Genomic DNA, 14,254 nt, shown 5'->3' with positions numbered 1-14,254 from the left:
GTTCATGACGTGTACTGGAACTACCAAGAATTAGTGTATAAGGTTGTTTAAGGACGGCGTACTTGACATATATACTGCAACTACCAAGAAATAGTGTATAAGTTTGTTTAAGGACGGCGTACTTGACATGTACTGGAACTACCAAGAAATAGTGTATAAGGTTGTTTAAGGACGGTGTTCTTGACCTGTACTGCAACTACCAAGAAATGGTGTATAAGGTTGTTTAAGGACGGCGTTCATGACGTGTACTGGAACTACCAAGAAATAGTGTATAAGGTTGTTTAAGGACGGCGTTCATGACGTGTACTGGAACTACCAAGAATTAGTGTATAAGGTTGTTTAAGGACGGCGTACTTGACATATATACTGCAACTACCAAGAAATAGTGTATAAGGTTGTTTAAGGACGGCGTTCATGACGTGTACTGGAACTACCAAGAATTAGTGTATAAGGTTGTTTAAGGACGGCGGACTTGACATATATACTGCAACTACCAAGAAATAGTGTATAAGGTTGTTTAAGGACAGCGTTCTTGACGTGTTCTGGAATCCGATGATAATGGGTTACAAACAACTCCATTCAGTTTTAAGATAAATCATATAATCAACTCTTTATTCAAAATAATATTACAAAGATTTCTCTCAGACATAAAACCAGTGTATAAATAAATACAAATTGGAGAGATGCATAATTTCTAAAACAATAACAAATTCAATTTAGCTGGAAAATGCTTAAAATGCAATAATTTACCGATTTATCATTTGTGATACTAGCCCGAATGTAAAATCAAATGTTTTCATAGTTTTGTGGTTTTCTTCAAAAACACTTGTTAGCGGGGACAAAAATCTGTGGATAAAGATTATCTTCATGTAAGTACTTCAAACTTTTTAATAAATTGACCTAATTGATAAATTGAAATTCATGTACCAAGATCACCCACTAAATAAGCGAAAGTAAAACCCCAATGATAATGGTTTTACAGTTCAAGGTATTGTACCTTAAGCTTTCTCTACACTGTATTTAAAGATTTACATTTCAAATAATTCTGATCAGATTCTAACAGAAAGATATATCTGTACTTCCTTAATCAAATATAATTTGACCTTAGCTTCATGTAGACTTTACAACTTCCTTCTAATTTTATAAGTGTATGAAAAACTGGTCTTAGAAAAGTTTTTACAGACCAAAGCCTGAGCAAACACCCGGAATAGCTTTTATAGAATACAAGTCCCTTGTGTTCTTGTTATCAATCAGAAGTTATCAGTACGGAAAGTCAGAGTAGTTATAACACAGCCATAAAGTCTGTAAGGTATTGCTGCTGAAGCTGGGACAGCATCACTCTCTGTAATCTGTTACACTGTTAAGTTGTACTTCGTCGCCCACGGTAACCCATCATGCTTTATTGTTGTATTGTGCAAGCATCTTCTTGATTTCACCAATAGCCAAGCCCGGGTTGAGTCCCTGTCAAACAAAAGAAAATCTTCATCAATCCCTAATCACCATAAATGTTTCAAATATTTTTTTTTCACTCTTTAAATTTAACAAATCAGTATTATTTAGTAGTTTTAAAAAAAAATTGAATTCAAAAGTTAAATTAAACATAGAATTTTAAATATTGTATAAATTCAAGTAAGAAATCTGAAAATATCTACCAAATTATACAACCAAAAATTATACACTCAAAAGGGTCTTAGGATGCCTTATCATGTGATGTGTATGAGTTCTATACACAGGGACCTGGTACAAATTCTCAACCCAAAATTCTTATACATGTATCATAATATCAAGTTCCTGTGATTCTAGGCAAGTTTGCTGCAAGTTTCTTTTCAGAAAATTCTTAATCTGATTAAAGTTTGATAAAGCTCCACAGAAAAAAAGTCATAGCTTCATCTGACTAAATTTCGATAGAAATCCACAGAAAAATAGTCAAACGTCATCTGACTAAATTTCCATGAAGCTCCACAGAGAAATAGTCTTAACTTCATCTGACTAAATTTCCATGAAGCTCCAAAGAGAAATAGTCTTAACTTCATCTGACTAAATTTCCATGAAGCTCCACAGAGAAATAGTCTTAACTTCATCTGACTAAATATCCATGAAGCTCCACAGAGAAATAATCTTAACTTCATCTGACTAAATTTCCATGAAGCTCCAAAGAGAAATAGTCTTAACTTCATCTGACTAAATTTCCATGAAGCTCCACAGAGAAATAGTTTTAACTTCATCTGATTAAATATCCATGAAGCTCCACAGAGAAATAGTCTTAACTTCATCCGACTAAATTTTCATGAAGCCCCACAGAGATATAGTCTTAATTCATCTGACTAAATATCCATGAAGCCCCACAGAGAAATAGTCTTAACTTCATCTGACTAAATTTCAATAAAGATCCAAAGAAAAATAAGTCTAAACTTCATCTGACTAAATTTCCATGAAGCCCACAGAAAAATAGTCTTAATTCATCTGACTAAATTTCCATGAAGCCCCACAGAGAAATAGTCTTAACTTCATCTGACTAAATTTCCATGAAGCCCCACAGAGAAATAGTCTAAACTTCATCTGACTAAATTTCCATGAAGCTCCACAGAGAAATAGTCTTAACTTCATCTGACTAAATTTCCATGAAGCTCCAAAGAGAAATAGTCTTAACTTCATCTGACTAAATTTCCATGAAGCTCCACAGAGAAATAGTCTTAACTTCATCTGACTAAATTTCCATGAAGCCCCACAGAGAAATAGTCTAAACTTCATCTGACTAAATTTCCATGAAGCCCCACAGAGGAATAGTCTTAACTTCATCTGACTAAATTTCCATGAAGCCCCACAGAGAAATAGTCTAAACTTCATCTGACTAAATTTCCATGAAGCTCCACAGAGAAATAGTCTAAACTTCATCTGACTAAATTTCCATGAAGCCCCACAGAGAAATAGTCTTAACTTCATCTGACTAAATTTCCATGAAGCCCAACAGAGAAATAGTCTTAATTCATCTGACTAAATTTCCATGAAGCCCCACAGAGAAATAGTCTTAATTCATTTGACTAAATATCCATGAAGCCCCACAGAGAAATAGTCTTAACTTCATCTGACTAAATTTCAATAAAGATCCAAAGAAAAATAAGTCTAAACTTCATCTGACTAAATTTCCATGAAGCCCACAGAAAAATAGTCTTAATTCATCTGACTAAATTTCCATGAAGCCCCACAGAGAAATAGTCTTAACTTCATCTGACTAAATTTCCATGAAGCCCCACAGAGAAATAGTCTAAACTTCATCTGACTAAATTTCCATGAAGCTCCACAGAGAAATAGTCTTAACTTCATCTGACTAAATTTCCATGAAGCTCCAAAGAGAAATAGTCTTAACTTCATCTGACTAAATATCCATGAAGCTCCACAGAGAAATAGTCTTAACTTCATCTGACTAAATTTCCATGAAGCCCCACAGAGAAATAGTCTAAACTTCATCTGACTAAATTTCCATGAAGCCCTACAGAGGAATAGTCTTAACTTCATCTGACTAAATTTCCATGAAGCTCCACAGAGAAATAGTCTTAACTTCATCTGACTAAATTTCCATGAAGCCCCACAGAGAAATAGTCTAAATTTCATCTGACTAAATTTCCATGAAGCCCCATAGAGAAATAGTCTTAACTTCATCTGACTAAATTTCCATGAAGCCCCACAGAGAAATAGTCTTAACTTCATCTGACTAAATTTCCATGAAGCCCCACAGAGAAATAGTCTTAACTTCATCTGACTAAATTTCCATGAAGCCCCACAGAGAAATAGTCTTAACTTCATCTGAGTTAATTCCTAAAAAGATCCCGAGAGAAATTGCTATAATATTATCTGAGTAAATTCTGCTGATGATGGACAGAAAATTGTCTGCTAGATATGAGAGAGTATGTAACATGTTTTACCTTAGGACAGGTCTTGGTACAATTCATAATGGTATGACAGCGATACACAGAGAAGGAATCCTCCATCATCTTTAGTCGTTCCTGTCGGAACTCATCCCGGGAGTCGATCATCCACCTTAAACATACAAGTCCAGCGTGGTGACCTTCCAAGGAAATCCGAGACTTTGATAATACATTATGTAATAGGGTATATCAAGAAATAATGATCAAATAAATATACATGATAATGATATGTAACCCTGGTAAATACTAGCCGCAATATACCTCTCGGCTAGAGAGATCTTCTCTTTAGCTCGATCGGTTGAGCGTAAGACTAGTAAGCCAGAGGTCCCGGGTTCGATCCCTAGCGGAGGCAGTGATTTAAATTTATCTAATTCCTGCGCTCTGTTACAGATATCTTCGAAAATGATATTTATTTAATGATAAATAATGAGTTGGCCTATCTACACGTACATTGAACTGAATTGAAGCTATAAATGGAGTTAACTTTACATAACAATGATATATTTACATAACAATGATATCTTTACATAACAATGATATATTTACTTAACATCTTTACATAACAATGATATCTTTACATAACAATGATATCTTTACATAACAATGATATCTTTACTTAACATAATATTTTTTCATTATGATAATGATGCAATAACAATATCTTCAAAATAGTGTTAACTACTAAAATATTGTAATGATAATCAACTGCTGTTGGGAAGAATAACCTGAAAGGAGGCAGCTATAAGCGGTAGAACTTATCACCATTTTTAAGACCAAGCATACATCTAAGTTACTATGTCCTAATTAGTTCCACTGACTGTGAGTGTCGAAGGCAGAGACACATAGCATGAAGTGGGATGGGGAGATGGCTTTTTTTAATACCAGCTATGGTCAAACGGATCAACAGATGGAAAGATAAACAATGAAAAGTAAACACTAATAAGTTGAAGCCCCCACGCATTCGTGTTAAAAGACTAAATGAACAGCTGGTCCGAGGTACTTATCAGAGATAGGAACAATATATACATGTAGGCCTACATCAACACGACAGGTCCGAGGTACTTATCAGAGATAGGTACAATATATACCTGTAGGTCTACATCAACACATCGGGTCTGAGGCACTTATCAGAGATAGGTACAATATATACCTGTGGGTCTACATCAACACGTCAGGTCCGAGGTACTTATCAGAGATAGGTACAATATATACCTGTGGGTCTACATCAACACGACAGGTCCGAGGTACTTATCAGAGATAGGTACAATATATACCTGTGGGTCTACATCAACACGACAGGTCCGAGGTACTTATCAGAGATAGGTACAATATATACCTGTGGGTCTACATCAACACGACAGGTCCGAGGTACTTATCAGAGATAGGTACAATATATACCTGTGGGTCTACATCAACACGACAGGTCCGAGGTACTTATCAGAGAAAGGTACAATATGTACCTGTAGGCCTACATCAACACGACAGGTCCGAGGTACTTATCAGAGATAGGTACAATATATATCTGTAGGCCTACATCAACACGACAGGTCCGAGGTACTTATCAGAGATAGGTACAATATATACCTGTGGGTCTACATCAACACGACAGGTCCGAGGTACTTATCAGAGATAGGTACAATATATACCTGTGGGTCTACATCAACACGACAGGTCCGAGGTACTTATCAGAGAAAGGTACAATATGTACCTGTAGGCCTACATCAACACGACAGGTCCGAGGTACTTATCAGAGATAGGTACAATATATATCTGTAGGCCTACATCAACACGACAGGTCCGAGGTACTTATCAGAGATAGGTACAATATATACCTGTAGGTCTACATCAACACGACAGGTCCGAGGTACTTATCAGAGATAGGTACAATATATACCTGTAGGTCTACATGAACATGACAGGTCCGAGGTACTTATCAGAGATAGGTACAATATATACCTGTAGGCCTACATCAACACGTCGGGTCCGAGGTACTTATCAGAGATAGGTACAATATATACCTGTAGGTCTACATCAACACGACAGGTCCGAGGTACTTATCAGAGATAGGTACAATATATACCTGTAGGTCTACATGAACATGACAGGTCCGAGGTACTTATCAGAGATAGGTACAATATATACCTGTAGGCCTACATCAACACGTCGGGTCCGAGGTACTTATCAGAGATAGGTACAATATATACCTGTAGGTCTACATCAACATGACAGGTCCGAGGTACTTATCAGAGATAGGTACAATATATACCTGTAGGTCTACATCAACACGTCAGGTCCGAGGTACTTATCAGAGATAGGTACAATATATACCTGTAGGTCTACATCAACACGTCAGGTCCGAGGTACTTATCAGAGATAGGTACAATATATACCTGTAGGCCTACATCAACACGACAGGTCCGAGGTACTTATCAGAGAAAGGTACAATATATACCTGTAGGTCTACATCAACACGACAGGTCCGAGGTACTTATCAGAGATAGGTACAATATATATCTGTAGGCCTACATCAACACGACAGGTCCGAGGTACTTATCAGAGATAGGTACAATATATATCTGTAGGCCTACATCAACACGACAGGTCCGAGGTACTGATCAGAGATAGGTACAATATATACCTGTAGGCCTACATCAACACGACAGGTCCGAGGTACTTATCAGAGATAGGTACAATATATACCTGTGGGTCTACATCAACACGACAGGTCCGAGGTACTTATCAGAGATAGGTACAATATATACCTGTGGGTCTACATCAACACGACAGGTCCGAGGTACTTATCAGAGATAGGTACAATATATACCTGTGGGTCTACATCAACACGACAGGTCCGAGGTACTTATCAGAGATAGGTACAATATATACCTGTGGGTCTACATCAACACGACAGGTCCGAGGTACTTATCAGAGATAGGTACAATATATACCTGTAGGTCTACATCAACACGACAGGTCCGAGGTACTTATCAGAGAAAGGTACAATATGTACCTGTAGGCCTACATCAACACGACAGGTCCGAGGTACTTATCAGAGATAGGTACAATATATATCTGTAGGCCTACATCAACACGACAGGTCCGAGGTATACTTATCAGAAAGATAGTTACAATATATACCTGTAGGCCTGCATCAACACAGCGGGTCCGAGGTACTTATCAGAGATAGGTACAATATATACCTGTGGGTCTACATCAACATGACAGGTCCGAGGTACTTATCAGAGATAGGTACAATATATACCTGTAGGTCTACATCAACATGACAGGTCCGAGGTACTTATCAGAGATAGGTACAATATATACCTGTTGGTCTACATCAACACGACAGGTCCGAGGTACTTATCAGAGATAGGTACAATATATACCTGTAGGCCTGCATCAACACGACAGGTCCGAGGTATACTTATCAGAAAGATAGTTACAATATATACCTGTAGGCCTGCATCAACACAGCGGGTCCGAGGTACTTATCAGAGATAGGTACAATATATACCTGTGGGTCTACATCAACATGACAGGTCCGAGGTACTTATCAGAGATAGGTACAATATATACCTGTAGGTCTACATCAACATGACAGGTCCGAGGTACTTATCAGAGATAGGTACAATATATACCTGTAGGTCTACATCAACACGACAGGTCCGAGGTACTTATCAGAGATAGGTACAATATATACCTGTGGGTCTACATCAACACGACAGGTCCGAGGTACTTATCAGAGATAGGTACAATATATACCTGTGGGTCTACATCAACACGACAGGTCCGAGGTACTTATCAGAGATAGGTACAATATATACCTGTGGGTCTACATCAACACGACAGGTCCGAGGTACTTATCAGAGATAGGTACAATATATACCTGTGGGTCTACATCAACACGACAGGTCCGAGGTACTTATCAGAGATAGGTACAATATATACCTGTAGGTCTACATCAACACGACAGGTCCGAGGTACTTATCAGAGAAAGGTACAATATGTACCTGTAGGCCTACATCAACACGACAGGTCCGAGGTACTTATCAGAGATAGGTACAATATATATCTGTAGGCCTACATCAACACGACAGGTCCGAGGTATACTTATCAGAAAGATAGTTACAATATATACCTGTAGGCCTGCATCAACACGTCAGGTCCGAGGTACTTATCAGAGATAGGTACAATATATATCTGTAGGCCTACATCAACACGACAGGTCCGAGGTATACTTATCAGAAAGATAGTTACAATATATACCTGTAGGTCTACATCAACATGACAGGTCCGAGGTACTTATCAGAGATAGGTACAATATATACCTGTAGGTCTACATCAACACGACAGGTCTGAGGTTCTTATCAGAGATAGGTAGACTATATACCTGTAGGCCTACATCAACACTGCGGGTCCGAGGTACTTATCAGAGTTCCACCAGTAGCTTGGACAAGAGGTACTGCAGCAGGCACATAGAATACACTCATATAAACCATCCTGAATAAAAAACAAGTCATGATCATAGTTTTTTTATCAATGTTATTCATCACCTTTTCCAAATACCTTTTAACTGTAACAAGAGGTTGTGAAGATTGCTAACAGAACAGTTATTTAATTCAACATGTTGTCTTTTCATCATGAAAATAGAATAGAACTTAAACATCTTGTGTATTTCAACAATATTTTTTTATTTTTAAAGATTTAGTTGAATTTCAACTTTCAATTTACTCTCACAATCCTATCTTCTTAAATTTTGATTTGTTTAGTATTTTTTTATCAGGCTGGTTGAGTGAACAGTCCTGGATGTTTTTAGAGGGGATGTCCTTGTAGTAGCTGGTGGCTACCTCACTGAAAACATATGGGAAGCCCATCACATTCTATATTTCGGAGCAATTTGGGCAGTGTATATTAGCACTTCCGCAAGGAAACAACCATGTTAGCACAGGCCCATCTGTATCGAGGGGTTGACATTAACTTAATCGCCTTGACAGACTGCTGGGCTGTCAATGGTGAAACCGGTACCCCTCCTAAGGCATTTGGGGGAAGGTCCCTTAAATGCAGTTTCCTGCTGTCTAACTCATCCTGAGCATGAAAATATCAGATCTTACACCAACAGGTTTTATATAAACAGTTTTGAAAATAAAATTATTGAAGTAAACAAAGAAATTTTAGCTGGACATTATACATTTGACTGAAAATGTTGGCAGCCCACAGGGCTGCTGGTCTGGACATTCTAGCAGCCCAACAGGCCTCAGGAAGCCCAGGGCTGCCAGGCTACTGTTAGTGTCGATCCTTGTGTATCTTAACTTTCCGAGAAACACAAATCGCCACATAGAAGGAGTGTCGAACCACTCACCTCAAATCTTCACCGGAGGTTACATACTCGACCCTATAACCCACTCACCTCGAATCTTCACCGGAGGTTACATACCCGACCCTATAGGCCACCGAGCTGTCGAATCACTCACCTCGAATCTTCACCGGAGGTTACATACTCGACCCTATAACCCACCGAGCTGTCGAATCACTCACCTCGAATCTTCACCGGAGGTTACATACTCGACCCTATAACCCACCGAACTGTCGAATCACTCACCTCGAATCTTCACCGGAGGTTACATACTCGACCCTATAACCCACTGAGCTGTCGAACCACTCACCTCGAATCTTCACCGGGGGTTACATACCCGGCCCTATAACCCACTGAGCTGTTGCAGCCCCCTGGCAGATTAACAGTAGATAATTCACAGGACTTACATGTTTCATTCATCAATCAGTAGATTTGAATCATACAAGCTTAAGAGGCACAATAGGCCTGTATCGCTCACCTGGTTTGACATATACATGTATAATATTCAAATGTTTACGAACGAAAACATGAATGAAATCACTGAAAATGTAATACTTTACAATTTTCACTGCAAAAAAAGTCAAACTGCCAAAATATCTCAACCATGAATCAAAAATATTTGTCACCAAATTATTTTAACCTTGAGACACAAAATGAGTATCGAGTCATTATTTGTGATAAAGAGTCGAACTTCATTATCTCAACCTCAGAAGACTAAATGGCTCCGAGTAAACATTCAGTTCTGATAGTAATATTTCCATTTAAGATGTTTCTGATAATCTGGAATACTCCGAATATCTCATGTTTTTACATGGCCCTAATGACTTCGAGATAACAATAGGTCTGACTTACAACATTGCCTTGTTTGTCGGAATACTGACCAATTTCGCTCTGTCTTTGACAGACTGTAGATTCTGTTCCTGTCCTATCTTGCTCTCGTCCGACTCTATACTCTTCTGTTTCAAGTATGGCTCTATGGCTCGGTATTGGGCATAGAAATTACTCATGTCCTGAAATAAATAAATAATTAGTATGTCTTGTTTTTCTAAAAGACTGCACCATTTAACATAGTTCATATATCTGTAAATAATTATTTGTATCATGTATAGATTACAAGAGGCCCAGGGGCCTTAACAGTCATCTGACTCTAGATTAAAGACCCTTATACTATTGTAGTATGCAAACTCTGTGGCAGGTATAGTGGAACTGTGGGCCATGGTGGCCATCTTCGAATTTGGATCAACCCGAAAAATATCAACAACACTTGATCAAGACTATCTCAGGATCATTTCTGGTAAGCTAGAGATGAATCCCACAGGTGGAATTTGTGAAGAAGATTTAAATAGGTGTTGTTCAGGAAGAACCATGATTGCACAATCAAGTTACAAAATGGCCGCCGTGGCTGCCATGTCAAAGTTTTTACGAGGCCTAAAAAATAACAACACTTTGTTGGCTCTCCTTCCTTAACATCCTCACCAATTTCCAGCTCAATGGCACCAGTGGAACTGGAGAAGAAGTTTAAAATGTGTTTTTCAAGATGGTTGCCAAGGCGGCCATCTTGGATTTCTGACCGACCTGAAAAATAACAACACTGGATCATTTCTGGTAAGTAAGAGCTGAATCCCACTGATGGAATTTGAGAAGAAGTTTGAAATAGGTTTTGTTCAGAAGAACCACGATTGTGCAATCATGTTACAAAATGACCCTTCGGGTCAGATGACCTAATAAAAGATATAACAGTTAATCACTTTTAATGTTATGTACAACGAAATGTATATAACGCTCACCTGTATATGACGACCACCTGTATATAATGACTGCCTGTATATAACGACCACCTGTATATAACGACTGCCTGTATATAACGACTGCCTGTATATAACGACTGCCTGTATATGACGATCACCTGTCTATAACGACCATCTGTGTGTAACAACTGCCTGTATATAATGACTGCCTGTATATGGCGACCACATGTCTATAACGACTGCCTGTATATAACGACCACCTGTATGTAATGACTGCCTGTATATAATGACTGCCTGTATATAACAACCACCTGTGTGTAACAACTGCCTGTATATAATGACTGCCTGTATATGACGACCACATGTCTATAACGACTGCCTGTATATAACGACCACCTGTATATAATGACTGCCGTATATAACGACCGCATGTCTATAACGACCACCTGTATATAACCACTGTCTGTATATAACGACCACCTGTATATAACGAACATCTGTATGTAACAACTGCCTGTATATAATGACTGCCGGTATATAACGACAACCTGTATATAACAACTGCCTGTATATAATAACTGCCTGTATATAACGACTGCATGTCTATAACGACTGCCTGTATATAACGACTGCATGTCTATAACGACTGCCTGTATATAACGAACATCTGTATGTAATGACAGCCTTTATATAACGACCACCTGTATATAACGACAACCTGTATATAATAACTGCCTGTATATAAAGACCATCTGTCTATAATTGATGACGATGAAATTTTTATTTTTTATTTATTAAATGATAATCCAATGGAGCATGAGGTAAAAAGCATGAACACAAAACCTGAACAAACTTTTCAACTCAAAACAAAATCACAGCTTAATTTTTATATTTCCAATATTTTCTTTTAACAATAATGACATTCAAAAAGTCCGATACATATATTTACCCGGAAACACCAAGTCAATATGATGTATTGTGTTTATGACGTGGTGTGACGTCACACTTAGTTTAGCCCAGTGTCATTTTCCTGTTATCTAGATAAATATAATGTATTGTGTTTATGACGTGGTGTGACGTCACACTTAGTTTAGCCCAGTGTCATTTTCCTGTTATCTAGATGAATATAATGTATTGTGTTTATGACGTCATAATCATTGTGACGCAACACTTAGTTCATCAAGATAAATATAATGTATTGTGTTTATGACGTCATAATCATTGTGATGCAACACTTAGTTCATCAAGATAAATATAATGTATTGTGTTTATGACGTCATAATTGTTGTGACGTCACATTTATTAGCCCAGTGTAAAGTGTCAAGATAATTATAAGGCACAACCATTAACCACCCTTTTACAAACAAGTATCAAAATTTAAAAATCAAGGATCTTTGGTTCAGTCAATATTGTGTTATACCAACCTGGTAGAATCTAAAATATTGACCTCAGTCTTCTGAATAGAATTCTATATAAGTCTATATTAGTCTATTAAATACTATAAAATTCTATATAATACTGTATTACTAAAACATTCTATATAATACTGTATTACTATAATATTCTATATAATACTGTATTACTATAAAATTCTATATAATACTGTATTACTATAATATTCTATATAATACTGTATTACTATAATATTCTATATAATACTGTATTACTATAAAATTCTATATAATACTGTATTACTATAAAATTCGATATAATAATGTATTACTATGAAATTCTATATAATTCATATTAAGATTTAAATTTTGACATGAAATTAATGTAAATTGTGGTATGGAGTATTAATTACTAACCTCCGACGGATTATTATAAGGAGGACCACCAGGATCAGCAGAATAAGGATGATCAACATGAGAACAAGTCAAATTAGGCCACCTGTAAGAAAATTCAGGGATTTAGTCTGGCCTCATATTGTCTCTCCCTGACTGTCTGGTCCCATATTGTCTCTCCCTGACTGTCTTGCCCCATATTGTCCCTCCCTGATTGTCTGGCTCCATATTGTCTCTCCCTGACTGTCGAGGCCCTCAATGTCCCTCCCTGACTGTCTGGCCCCATATTGTCTCTTCCTGACTGTCTGGCCCCATATGTCCCTCCTTGACTGTCTGGCCCCATATTGTCTCTCCCTGACTGTCTGGCCCCATAATGTCTCTCCCTGACTGTCTGGCCCCATATTGTCTCTCCCTGACTGTCTGGCCCCATATTGTCTTTCCCTGACTGTCTGGCCCCATATTGTCTCTCCGTGACTGTCTGGCTCCATATTGTCTCTCCTTGACTGTCTGGCCCCATATTGTCTCTCCCTGACTGTCTGGCCCCATATTGTCTCTCCTTGACTGTCTGGCCCCATATTGTCTCTGACTGTCTGGCCCCATATTGTCTCTCCCTGACTCTCTGGTGCCATATTGTCTCTCCCTGACTGTCTGGCCCCATATTGTCCCTCCCTGACTGTCTGGCCCCATATTGTCTCCCCCTGACTGTCTGGGCCCACAATGTCCCTCCCTGACTGTCTGGCCCCATATTGTCTCTCCCTGACTCTCTGGTGCCATATTGTCTCTCCCTGACTATTTGGCCCCATATTGTCTCTCCATTACTGTCTGGCTCCATATTGTCTCTCCTTGACTGTCTGGCCCAACATTGTCCCTCCCTGACTGTCTGGCCCCATATTGTCTCTCCTTGACTGTCTGGCCCCATACTGTCTCTTACCGTCTGGCCCTATATTGTCTCTCCCTGACTGCCTGGCCCCATATTGTCTCTCCCTGACTGTCTGGCCCCATATTGTCTCTCCGTGACTGTCTGGCTCCATATTGTCTCTCCTTGACTGTCTGGCCCCATATGTCCCTCCTTGACTGTCTGGCCCCATATTGTCTCTCCTTGACTGTCTGGCCCCATATTGTCTCTCCCTGACTGTCTGGCCCCATATTGTCTCTCCCTGACTGTCTGGCCCCATATTGTCTCTCCCTGACTGTCTGGCCCCATATTGTCTCTCCCTGACTGTCTGGCCCCATATTCTCACTCCCTGACTGTCTGGCCCCATATTGTCTCTCCCTGACTGTCTGGCCCCATATTGTCTCTCCCTGACTGTCTGGCCCCATATTGTCTCTCTGTGACTGTCGGGCTTCATATTGTCTCTCCCTGACTGTCTGGCCCCATATTGTCCCTCCTTGACTGTCTGGCCCCATATTGTCTCTCCCTGACTGTCTGGTCCCATATTGTCT

General features: G+C 38.8%; 1 pseudogene; it reads right to left on the bottom strand.

Annotated features, from left to right (window-relative positions):
* Positions 1-578: 578 nt before the first annotated feature.
* On the bottom strand, positions 579-13,899 carry LOC117344766 (annotated as a pseudogene).
* Between the last annotated feature and the right edge of the window lie 355 nt (positions 13,900-14,254).

Source organism: Pecten maximus, chromosome 16, assembly GCF_902652985.1.
Source record: "Pecten maximus chromosome 16, xPecMax1.1, whole genome shotgun sequence".
Taxonomy (NCBI): Eukaryota; Metazoa; Mollusca; class Bivalvia; order Pectinida; family Pectinidae; genus Pecten; species Pecten maximus.
The sequence above is the reverse complement of the archived record's forward strand: the minus strand, read 5'-3'. Positions and strand labels throughout refer to the sequence as shown.